Source organism: Amblyomma maculatum, chromosome 11, assembly GCF_055883805.1.
Source record: "Amblyomma maculatum isolate TAMU_Amacu chromosome 11, ASM5588380v1, whole genome shotgun sequence".
NCBI lineage: Eukaryota > Metazoa > Arthropoda > Arachnida > Ixodida > Ixodidae > Amblyomma > Amblyomma maculatum.
The window spans coordinates 61,676,680-61,688,734 of record NC_139354.1 but is presented as its reverse complement, the minus strand read 5'-3'; the positions used below and the strand labels follow the sequence as shown (position 1 = coordinate 61,688,734).

At 43.8% G+C, this 12,055-nt stretch overlaps 1 protein-coding gene across 5 annotated transcripts in view; it reads right to left on the bottom strand.

The window, feature by feature from the left end:
* Positions 1-9,007: 9,007 nt before the first annotated feature.
* The window catches only part of LOC146173934 (sodium-dependent nutrient amino acid transporter 1-like), a 65,496-nt gene continuing 62,448 nt past the window's right edge, over positions 9,008-12,055 (bottom strand). Inside the window, exons 16-18 of one of the 5 annotated variants that reach the window (XR_014702117.1) lie at positions 11,199-11,412; positions 10,476-10,594; positions 9,216-9,232 (exon numbers count right to left, since the gene is read on the bottom strand). The gene's annotated coding sequence lies outside the window, so the exon portion shown is untranslated. Of the gene's footprint in view, positions 9,233-10,475; positions 11,413-12,055 lie in introns of all 5 variants that reach the window. The other 4 variants (XR_014702119.1, XR_014702121.1, XR_014702118.1 and 1 more) reach the window with 4 other exon arrangements.

The following is a 12,055-nucleotide window of genomic DNA, read 5'->3' as shown; positions in this document are numbered from 1 at the left end:
TGATGACACAGAAATGGCGTAAGCTCAGGAGCGATATGAGAAACTGAATCGAGGGTAGTCTCTGAACACATATACTTCTTAAATTGCCGACATTAGGGAGTTCTTCCAGCTTCAGGTTTTAGAGAAGGAACTATGTAATGGCTCACTGATCTTACTAACATTAAACTGCGATTCAACCGTGCCTGTCTATTTTGAGCTACTGCCATGGTTAGTGCGGGATCATATACAATCTATTTCAGTAATCGTCTGGCCATGAAGTGCGCCTGTGGGGAGCATACCGCCATCAGGCATCCTCCAGTCTAGAAACCTCATAGTTACATTTGTGTGTGTAAGAAAGAGCGGTTCTCTAACAAAGAAGAGTTTATTTGCTATTAAGCTGAGCGTAATGGGTCAGCATCAACACGTAGTCCGGCGACGAGGCAATATAAGGCACAGGGGGGGTCAAAAGTTCCCAGGCCACAGGTTCTGCTTCTGGTGAGCATATTCTGACACGTGAGATCCGCTTAAAGCTATAAATAATCTCAGAAGTTAGAATAATGCTTCTTCAACCCTCCACATGTACTTTAAGATTTGGGGCCGTCGTAGCTACCTGACTATACCGCTGAGAAGCAGACCCTGTGGCCTGGGAACTTTTGACCCCCCCCCCCCCCCTATACCTTCAAGTAAGCGCTAAATACTGAACAGGTTCCCAGAGCAGGCATCTTTTCCCAAGCGACGACGACCACTGAAGCAATCCCGAGTACTACAGCGCGGCCTGTATGCGTCCCTCACAGCTTCGCGCTTTAACGTCTTCAAGAGGTCAGACTGCAAATGTAGGCCGTGGCACGTAGGCTTGGATACGCTTGTGATCATGTAGACACGACGTAGAGCTGGTCTCCGGCGGACCATGACAGGGACTAGTAATACTGCGCTTAGGCCATCTACAGCTGACTCGAGGATGCCAGAATAGAATCCTGCCGGAGCAAGCGACATCTTTTCTCTCACAATTCGTAGAATCTGTCAACAGTTAGGAGTCCACGATGGAAAGTACAATCATTGGTAAGATTCATTACACCCAAAGCGATTTTTCACGAAAAAAAGTGCTAAATCAGAGTGTGATGGGAAGTCTCTTGCAAGTGTTAGCTGGTAGGTGGCATGTAGAGCACAGACTGGTCGGTGATTTCTGTGACGTCACAAATCCACATGTCCCGGCCGAATTCGCAGGTGCTATCAACACAGGCATCACTATTGAGATGTCGGTGTGAAATAAAAATTCCAGGCTTTCAGGACTCTTAGTTAGACACACTACACTTAGACCTGGGTGAACGTTTCCTAGGCATTGTATTAGCGGAGATTAACACCTGCACCAATCATGTCAACTAGGGCAGCATAAATTACGGTCCTTCTCAGCTGTATTCACAAGGTAACATCACGAAGAACTGAATGGTCGTCTTGAAGCCGCGTGCTTTTATGTTTAATTACACCAAACGTATGAATGACATCAGCACGGTGCAGATACCCGTGCCTGAGATCTGCTTGGTGACCTTACGTCATGATCGCGGCTGTAGACATGGGATTTTTTTATGCGTTTCACTCGGTACGTTTTTCTTCAAATACTTAGAGTGTGTTCGAAATTATATAGAACAAAGAGCGCCTAGAAGCGCAATGGTTGCACAGAGATGAAAAATAGAGACGGGGTTAGGAAAAGAGGAATTGCGCCTTCCCGGACTTTGAAGAGCGCCATGAAAATGTTCAGCTGTGGCAGCGTTTTCGGACAGTTCAAATGCCAAAAGGTGGGCAACTGTGGCTGAGCTAAGCATAACAGTTCACCATTGCTACTCATCTCTATTATTTAGCCTTTCTAAGGAGCCTAGGGGCACTCCCACATTGTGTGCAAGGCTTGAGCAACCTATGTACAATTTTCAATTGCTAGTCCATTATGTTCATGCGTTAGTGACACCATGGTACAGTCAAAGTGTGCGACAGCAGAATGAACAATTATTGATGGAAACTGTTGTCTTTTATAGCGGCGGATCGATACAGGCATGTGTCGGCGTCATTGTTAGCGGTTGGTGTGGAACGTGGTTAGTAGGCACTGCGCATGCGCGTTTTGACCAGCACAAGAGTAACCGCTGCATATTAAATGGGTCGCTTAAGTGTTATTTGTGAAGGGCAGAGTATTCTTTCGCCGGAATGTACTTAGGTTGCTTTATTAAAGTGTAACCGTGCTTTTAGGCGTTCAAAGTGTGGTCTACCCTTTTTTTGGTATGTTTTGTGTTAATCACAAGATCGAAGAATAGGTTGTTTTTGCTACGATATGAGTACCTAAAAGGCAGGCTTTAATTATGAGATCAACGTTAATATTAAGAAGAGTTGACCCTGCCGTTAAAGATGTCTCTTTCACGCACGTTTTGCCACATCAGGCTGAAAGTCGGCTCATCTACACAACTTATGAGTGTTTCATTGCAATAGACAATCCTTGCCGATTCCCGGTGCTGTTGACCCCACTATCTTTTTCAGCTAGGTTTAACAGACTGACAGAGTAAAAGAACAATATATCGGACAAATACGCGAACATTGCGCACTAAGATGAGGGAAACCAGCAACACACGCTCTGCTTTCCTTGTACATAGTTTTTATGCAATACTTTATCTCCACCCACTACGAACAATGTTCAAGCACAGATTGCTTGCAGGGCGTTTGGAGTGGTGCTCTAGCACTCGTCTCAGCTCTCCGCCAACAATGGAGAAAGAAGGAATGGAATCGACGTCAATCGTTTCAAATAAGCTAGCCAAAACGCACTCACGTCTTTATTTGCTCTAAATTCAAGGATATTCTTCGGTTGGCCGTAATCAACAGGAAATGTTATTTAAACGCTGTAATCATCGATATGATCAAACATTGATTTGTATAGCTCGAATTTCCGGCTATCCAAACACATACACGCACGCACATACATGCGCACGCACACCCACCCGAAACCGCTAATAGCCAGTCTACTTTATGTTTTTCACTTATCTCTTTCGTTAATGATGCTACTCCAACGCATGACTAACATTTAATTTTTTTCCGCTACAAACGTTACTGCCAAATGACAGTGAGGGCTACTCAATTAAGGTCTGATCTTAGATAAAATGAATTCCAAGTTTGCGTTGGGTTTGCGTTGTACAGGTTCGCTGATCCGCGCATTCTCTCCGTCGACGGCGCCGCCTATTCAAGATGATAATAATGATTTCCTCAGTAGCAATGGCATATACCTACGGCGAGGGATTCACCGGGGAGCATTGCAGATACAATAGACTCGAGAGCAAGGAGTGGAGTATTTTGATAATTTTGAGCCAAAGAAAAATTTGACTAAGCAATTAAATAAAAAATAAAAATAATAGTCTCATTTTAGAGGAACCTTCGTGCTATGATTATATAGCCGTGAATGTACAGGTGAACAAAGGGCAAATTTTGCTAACAAATCAGCCCGCTCATTAGGTGTAATGTGACAGTGGCCAGGTACCCAGTGAAAGCAAGCTTGTGTAAAATGTGGCGGAATAAAAAATCAAGGAAACGGCTGCGCACGGTATATCCATCAAATTTTCTAGCACTGTTAAGACTTAAAGAATGCCTGAAAGTACCATAGCCTTCGGATATTGAGGGAACCTTTTTGAGGCCAATTCAATAGCGAATAACTCGAGCGACAAAAATCGTGGCATAGTTATAGTGCCCCAAATGAATAACTCCAGTCAAGAGTTCGGAAGTATATACCAAACCTTGCATTTTCATTTTGCAGGGAGGCCTTTGTAAAAACGAAATTATGTTAGAAAGAATTTCTAGGTACTCTTCTATAAGCCCATTTATGCTTCAAAAGCAAGTTTTTAGCATTTCGCGGGAGAATGTCGTTGATTTAGAATACAGTATCAGGCCTCCGGTGGTTAACCTGTATAAACAAATTTATTGAAACAGAAATTTTCGACAGCAGAGAACTTGCGAACACAGCCCCAGGACTTTTATACCAAAGCAGACTTACTAAACAGCTGAGCTGGGTTCGTTGTAAATACAGAGTTGGCTAGTCCAGGAAAAGGCTTCAAAGCATTAAAAACGTCATCACAGTGAGAAGCTGGAATAGAGAATTTAGATAAGGTACCGCCTGGCTTCAACTATACCAAAGCATTAGGTACAGCTGTTTTAGGTACAGCTGAGTAATTGCGCAGAGCGCGTTGCTGAAATAAAACAGGAGCTCTTGTTCCTTGGGCACCCAAAAAAGAACGAATCCAAATTCAAGTATTGGTCGAATGAAGAAAGAGCAGTGTCCCGACAAATATCATATTTTTGTTGCGGATCCTTGCTAACCAACTCGAGGAACACTCTCTATTCAGCACCATGCTTCTAATTTGGGAAAACCAGTGTAACTGCGAGTCATTTATTATAACCAAGTATTTAACAGTACCGACCCGCGGGATTAGAACAGAATGATACGACAATGAAATGTTAACAGGAGAAGCCTGAAGGAAAACCAGGACTAACATTTGTTGATATCTAAAGCTGACTTCGCTGAAAGCTAAGGCTGCATACTGTCGCCCTGCCTATTTAACCTATATGCAGAGTGCATCATGAGGAAGGCCGGCCTGGACGAGTCTTCAGCTGGAGTGAAGATTGCTGGAAAACATATCGACAACCTTAGATATGCGGATGATAGCACTTTAATGGCAGAACGTGAAGTGGAACTCAACAGACTTCTGATGCACGTACAAGAAGAGAGTGAGAGGTTTGGGCTTAAACTGAACATTAAAAAGACAAAGATCATGGCGTCTTGCCCTATCAAGTCCTGGAGCATCAATGGACAAGAAGCGGAAGCTGCGACAGATTTTCTTTTCTTGGGCGCCAAGATTACCTCGGAAGGAGACTGCAGCCATGAAATTAGGAGACGCCTGCTTCTGGGAAAGAAAGCAATGGTTAGCCTTGACCGCCTAGTAAAGAGCAGAGACATTAGTCTGCCAACCAAGATCCATATAACTCGCGCTATGGTCTTTCCAGTTGTGATGTATGGATGCGAGAGTTGGACTGTGAAAAAGGCTGACCGCCGAAGAATTGACACGTTTGAATTGTGGTGCTGGCGAAGACTCTTGAGAGTTCCTTGGACTGCCAGAAGATCAAATCAGTCGATATTGTCGACCATAAACCCTGACTGCTCATTGAAGGGTCAAATTCTAAAGAGTAAGCTCAGCTACTTTGGTCATCTGATGAGAAGAGAGGAGTCGCTGGAGAAATATTTGATGTTGGGAAAGGTTGAGGGTCGCCGGAGAAGGGGTAGGCAGCGAACGCGATGGTTAGATGGCATCCTCGAGGCACTGCAGATGAAGTTATGTGATGTTAGGAAGATAGTGAGAGACCGGAAAGCGTGGCGTGACATGGTCCATAGGGTCACGAAGAGTCGGACACGACTGAACGACTGAACTGAACTGAAAGCTGACTTCATGCTGTCCAACCAGATTTCCAGATCATTTTGTACTCTTTCAACAAATTATACAGGCGATGAATATTTGTGGCAGAAGCGAAAACGCAGTGTTGTCCGCATGCAGATAAACTTTCACGGCCAGGTGAACAGGAATAACATGCATGAGTGCATTAACCAAGAATTGCGAAAGGACGGAGTCTGTGAGTTTACCTCTAGGCAAGACGTAAGTGTTCGAATTTGACGTGTCTTTAGTGCAAAAGGAATATTCCATCCCTTTAAGACTCCCTTATCCACGTAGAGACAGAAGCCTGTAAGCTAGCTATATATGGCGCTAACTACCGTGTTTTACGCTGTCGTACACCATTGTTTATGTAATGTAACTAGAGTTGATACCTCATTTTGCCTCGTAGGAAACCTAATACGGCTCCGCAAGTCTATGTGCGCACTCAAATCGAACACCCACGTCAATGCCAACATGAGTTTTTTTAAAACATTCAACAGTAAGAACATGATTCGTGAGGTGGCTGAAGACTACCCATTCTACAAGCCTAACTATATTTGAAGTGAGAGAAATCAGGCGATTATTGTCGAGGACAAACCCTATTAAGATATTTTAGTAGTGAAATTGTTTTCGCTGTTTTCTAATCTTGTAGTTCCCAAGCTTTTTCCAAACACCACTTCAAAATCTGCAGACGGTCCGGAGAAAGGTCTTGTGTTAGTACTTTCAGCATGACAAGTATTACTCTGTCAACCCCAGAGGCAGCAGATCGCCGGTAATTGAACACAAACGTTAATGCAGACACTCACCTTAGTGACACCGACACTCAAATAAAATAGGGTCAAAGAAAATGCAGTGCGAGCTTTAAAACGTATAACAAGCACCTGGACTGTTGATTCCAGTTGGTCGTTTTTTCCTCATAGGAACAGTACCGTAGGTTAGGTGTAATGAAAGGAGGGCAACACTTTAGTACGTTCCATGTAACTGCAGAGAGATTTCCGGTTGACATGGGGTAGACAAATAGTTGTTCAGATTTGAATTATACTTATCCTTAGACTTGTATATTCTTCTTTTAAATGAAGCTGTACAGTTGTACACTGAGTACGCGCAAGGTGCTTCCATGCGGCTTTTCTCAGACGATAGGCTTTTTCGCATTCTTCATTACACCAGCTGGTAGTAGTCTTGTTTTAAGGGCTGACTGAACTATAAGCACTGATTGCCGAGTGGCTTCTAACACTGAAATCAATACTTGTGGACCGCGATTTGATTTATCAGGGGGGAGTGCAGTGGTGGAGGCCTCACCTAGCACTTTCTTGAAAAGTGTAGTATTGAGAAACGTTTCTGTAAGACCGGTTGTCTTAACTGGACTTGACACAATGGGAACAGTGGGTAATGGTTGCTAAACGCACTGCTAGTGGACTGCAGACCATGAACATATCCCAATATCGTTAGTAGCTACCGGTAAATCAAGAGATGAATGTGAATTCGCATTCATATACGTAAGGCATGCCTGTTATAATAATGCACTTCATTTGTTGACATCTAAGACAAAGGTACCTGCCAACTATAATCTGTTCTGAAACCTCATACGAGTGATGCGAACTGAAGTCCGCCGCTAAATCTACATTTTAAATATTACGCAGTAGAGTATCTAAGCTATTCATCCTACGGAGACCGGCGGGAAAGTAGACATAATTAGGGGCACATTCAGGAATAAGGATTTCAATTGCAAGTAGCTCACAGTCAGGTGGCATAAATTCTTAAACCTTTTCGCACGGTTGGGTGATCAGCTCTATAAAAACGTATTTTTCGGATAAAGGGTGATTAGGAGAGATTAAATTTTTCCTGTAGTAAGATAATGTCCGGAGTAAGTTTAACAATAGGCTGTGGTAGGTTGTGGAAAGAAGATGAGGTAGAGCGAAGAAGCACCAAAATTCCAGCCACCATTGCTCAAAACATGACGCCGTAACAGGCTCTTTCAACATATCTGATTTCTTTGCAATTGTCAGTGAATTTTCTTAGTCTTGACATTCGGATAATGCAGTTTATAAGGAGATGCTTCAGAGATGGTCAAGTCATCTCAACGTTTGATTGGCAACCGTTTGAGAAGAAAACGGAGCCAGATTTATCTACAGCCACAGATGGGGACGCAGAGAAGCTCGTTGAATGTCACCTACACTTAAACAGCAGGGTGCCAGGGTACTTAACGCAATGAAGTAGCCTGTGCAAAAACGATTGGTGACAATGTATCACTGAATGTACTGACCATGCAGTCATGCACACCAGCAACAACTTTTTCCATCGCAGCAACCAGCTACTTTGTTATACTTGCCTAAACATCAGGAGTACTACTGCGGAAAATATTTGGGGATGCACTATGTCCAGCACGGTAATAATGTCCGCTCGCGAAAACATGTCAGGCTGAATTATGTCTAAGCATTTCGCTCATCAGCTCGCTTTGGACAAGAGGACTCGTGAGCAGTATGATCGCAGTGGCAACGGCAGCAACTAATCGACTAGAAAGTACAAAGGTCCTATACATGATCACCACCGCAAATGTGGCAGAGTTTAGCTGACTTACAAACTTAGCTACTGTGACCGAACGGACAGCAATTCTTACACTGCAACGGTCGGGACGGCAGTAAGTCAACATGGTAGACTATTGAATATAGTTTGATTTCACAAGGGCAAGAGGACCCTGCAAATGTTGCTATAACTGGTTCTGTTGGCACACGAGAGCCCCCAGCCTCTCTGCTACAGCGGTAAACTGAGAGCATACTAGGACCGGTATCATGTGGGTCTTCAGGAATCCCTCCTGGAGTAGTGGAAGAATCAACACCGTGGACACCTCCTTTCACGCAGCCAATTTGTTTCGAAATAAATGCGTTCACAGACATTAGGGAGAAAAAGATGTTGTGCGGTAAGTCCGCATCACAATCGAAATTATCTTATTGGCATAAAAACCTTTTCCTACCAAATGGTTAAATGGTTGCTACTCGGAAGTATGCAGATATCGGCTGGTTGCAGCTTTAGGCTTCTCCTGGATCAAACAAGGATTTTATCTTAATTACAGCATCTCCTACAATAAACGGCGCCACAGGGATAATCTAAGGCTTAAGTGGCAAGATTTCATCCGGCAAACTAGCTAGCCAGGTTACCAGACCTGTTACCGAGGAGGACATAGCCGTGGTCGCACCTAGAATAACCCGACTTCCAAAAAGGGACGCCTCACTGAATGCCCTAGAAGCGGACCTGCATCACCTTGGGGACAGGCCAGAATGCTAAAGGCAGGCAGGAGATCACGAAGGATGGGTCGGGCAGGTCAGAACAGATAGGGGCACAGCGTAGAACCATATCAGTCAAGAGATGTGCCGTTAGCTTTTCGTTGATTGAGACATGCACGACTTTGCGCCATGGTTACTTGGTACAGACCAATGATGTAAACAATGAAGACAGAACGCGCTGTAGGCCTAATAGTTACCGGCGACAGAACTTCTAAGAGAAACATAGCCGGCACTTGAATTAGATTGGATCGGTTAACATCATATAGCAACATGTTGGAAAACCTGTCCGTCCATCCTTCTGAAGCCTATGTTAGCAAGTGGTGCAGTTGTGAGAGAAATATCCACTTTCCCGTTTAAGAGGAGAAGAAGAGGGAGAGAAAAAGTGGCTCCGGGAAGATTAATATAGAATGCGACGTCATCACATGCTTATAGTTGTAGCAATTAAGCTATATCTGTGACGTCATATGGGGCTGTTGATGTCATATTGTAGCATTGGAAACGTTAAAAACCTCTTTGGAAATTCCTCTGGAACAAAAAGAAACAAACGCATTTTTTAAACCAGCCCTAAATCCTCAGAGAACAAATCATGCGTGGTTGCCGCATTCGTGAATCTAAAATTCTGGCATATGGCTGTAAAAGACCAACATTTCACTCTGCATTTCACGGCACACATCATAATAATAAGAACTAAAGTGTAGACACCTTGTAATATTATCCGTAAATCTGAAGAAAAAAATACATATTCGCGAGATATTCCCTGCCCCGCAGTCAAACTTTGAACCACTTCACGAAACAAAGTGCAAATAATCCGAGAAATCAGATCGTTAGGCTTATTCTTCCGACCGGCCTGACCGCCTAATCTTGGGGATGGCGCGCGAGCATGGAAAGATAAGAAAAATGGCAATGCAGAACCAGTCTTTATTCCATATCAATGGCCACCAGGAAAACTAAAAGAGGGGGAGCGGGGGGGGGGGGGGGGGGGGGGAGGGAGGGGGAGGGGGAGCTTAAGACCAAGAGTTCTCCCGGAATTCAATATCACGCACTATTCCGCCTGTGTTTCAAATGCGCCGAATTCCTCGGGCCTACATATTACGAAGAATGCAATGCATTTGGTTCCTTCATTTTATTTCTGTTTTCCGCCTCGAAAATAATTGTGTCACGGAAATGCACATACTCTATTAGATGACATTCCGTACTTTACCTCGAAAAAGGCAATAATTTTATGTCTTGGAAGCTAGAGAGGACCGAGGAAATAATCGCGTAGGCAGCAGCTAGTGTGGAACGCAGAACGCCGAGTACGCAAAGTATGTCCTAAAAAAAATCGTATGAGGCAATAACCTCACATTTCCTCACACCGTCTCACTAAATTCACGTAAGAAGTCATATACAAGCCGCATATAATTCCGTAAGATATCATAGTTTCTCGTACGTTAACATAAATTATTGAAGATATTTTATGATAATGATGTGCACCATATGAGAGTCTATGTGATTTGATGAGATTGTGTGAGGTTATTGCCCTGTAGAACTTTTCGTTTTTCAGTAGGTTGCTACTGCCAATTATTCCCATTTCGCCATCCCGGTTCAGTACGCAAGCCTGCAAAGTACAGCCGGTGTGCCTTACCTTTCTAAATAATTATCTCTCTCACACCCACAGGCAGAAACAGTCAGAAGCGAGCCATTCGTATGAAGAACATAATGCACACACATTACACACGGATCTTCACTAAGGGCTTTAACGTTAAATGCATGAAGGAAAATATCTCACCTATTTTTGTGTTCCTCGTGCAACATTTTGGACTCCCTCAATCAGGTAAGTGCGATGTTTATCTTGATAAGAGGTCACTCTGATCCTAAACTTGTCAAATAAGTGGGAAAGGCCCATATCTAGATTACAAACAAAAGGCAGCATATTGAGAGATAAGCTTGCTCATAATATTATTTGATGATGGTGTTGCACAATATATGAAAGCAGCCTGATATTGAGAAATTGCCGGTATATTATTTTCACCGGGCAATTATAAACCACATAGCCACCTTTAGTAGGGATCACCGCATGCCACTGTGTTTCGCAATAATCTAATTCACTTCCTCGTCAAAGAGTGCGGAAAGCATGAAACCGTTTTCTAAATAAGCACCATAATTCTCTACGAATCACAGGTATTTGAAATACGTTTATTCAGGCTATACAACGCTTAAACAGGAATTTTGTTACTCCTCATTTATTTAGGAAATAATCCAGAATCCTGACTACACTACAATGAACAAAGCGTAACAGGTCACACGGGTCCAGGCATCTAATGCACCATATCAAATCCCCCTGCCCTTCTGTTTTTTTTCAAGAAACTTGCCAATTCCCAAATTACCGAACTCCATCCATCGGACAGATAATACAGATTTCATTTCGGATGAGTGCATGAAATGGCTTTTGACCGCCCACGATTAAGCCTAAAATGATTGAGCCGATATTTGTATTTATATAGTGCTTTACGGCAATGGCTGTAACGTCACGGAGTACTTCCATTTTCTTCGTCCTTCTCTCCTGCTTCCCCTTTCACTGTCGTGTCTCTTCTTGCCTTCCCCAGCCGATAATTAATGGTTCGCTTCGTACAAGCACACAGCTCCGGGTGAGTTTTCCAAAGCTCTAGATTGTTTCACTTGGTTGACAACTCATTATCCAATGTAAAATTCCAGTGAAAGCATATCTGAAATGAAACCAAGTGCTAGATATATTTTGCGTTTTATTTGAAACAACTATGCTGCTATACAACAGTTGCATCTTACCTGTACTCATCTATGGGCTGAAACTTTATAGCCTATACCAAGAGAATTCTTAAGTTGAGGACAACCCAGAGGGCTATGGAACGAAAAATGGTAGGGGTAACATTAAGGGATAGGAAGCGTGCAAAGTGGGTGAGATAACTCGAGTTACTGACATTTTAGTGGAAATCAAGAAGTAGAAATGGGCATGGGTAGGGCATGTAGTGCGAAGAGAGGATAACTGATGGTCGCTTAGGAAACAAACTGGATTCCAAGGGAGGGAAAGCGTAGCAGGGGGTGGCAGGAAGTTAGGTGGGCGGATGATGGTTTGGTTTGGTTTGTGGGGTTTAACGTCCCAAAGCGACTCAGGCTATGAGAGACGCCGTGGTGGAGGACTCCGGAAATTTCGACCACCTGGGGTTCTTTAACGTGCACTGACATCGCACAGCACACGGACACCTTGCTTTTCGCCTCCATCGAAAAGCGGCCGCCGAGACCGGGATTCGATCCCGCGTCCTTGGGAACAGTAGTCGAGCGCCGTAACCACTGCGCCACCCCGGCGGGGTAGGTGGGCGGATGAGGGATGAG